Consider the following 801-nt stretch of genomic DNA (forward strand, 5'->3'; position numbering starts at 1 on the left):
CACCTTCACTTTCGTAATCCAGTGTCTGCTGAGGCTCTCACGCCGTGTTTTAGGTGTACGGGCGATCAGAAGGCCGATGAATCGGACGAGTTCATGGGGTTGGACTGGGCGCTTCCTCAGTAGGTTTGCGTTGTACTCGTCCACGCTCAGCACCATCGTCGAGGGCGTGATTTGTCGCCGGTAACCGTCTGGCGGCGTGCGAAATTCTTCGACGCCCCAGCGTCGATCAAGATTCTAAAGGGATGATCGTATCCCCGTACACATCCGTGTACTACGAGCAACCCGCCGCTGCTCTTCGCCGATTCGAGAGTGCGAAGACTCTCAGGGGCTAAGTCCCCGTGGTACGCGCCACCCGCGCACCCATCACGAAGATTTAGTTCTTCCCTAGTAGGGCGCCCCGCCCCTACTGATTCCCTGCGTTCCCCTGTCCCCGGGATCCTGGCTTCTGCCAGCGACCCTTGAGGACGGGCTTGGGGAAGGACCGTCTGCGGAGTCTTTCCGCGGGACAGTCGCGCTTGAAGTGGCCCATCTTCCCACAGCCGAAGCAGCGGATGTCACGCTGTTCGGCGGACCCGAGCTCCATGGGAACTGGTCCGTTGGGGCTTGTTCGACCGGGAGCCGACAAGGAACTCCCAGGCCACGCTGAGGCCGGCGTACGCGCCTGACGATGGCTGTACGCTTCTTGAAGAGCCACTTGAATCGCCTCTTCAAGGGTGCTTGCCTGCACCCGGAACAGCTGAGTGCGTGCGGGGCCCACTCGAAGGCCGTCCATGAACACAGTCATCTTGATGTGTTCATTGA

This window comes from Phytophthora infestans, genomic scaffold (genome assembly GCF_000142945.1).
Source record: "Phytophthora infestans T30-4 supercont1.59 genomic scaffold, whole genome shotgun sequence".
Lineage (NCBI taxonomy): Eukaryota > Oomycota > Peronosporomycetes > Peronosporales > Peronosporaceae > Phytophthora > Phytophthora infestans.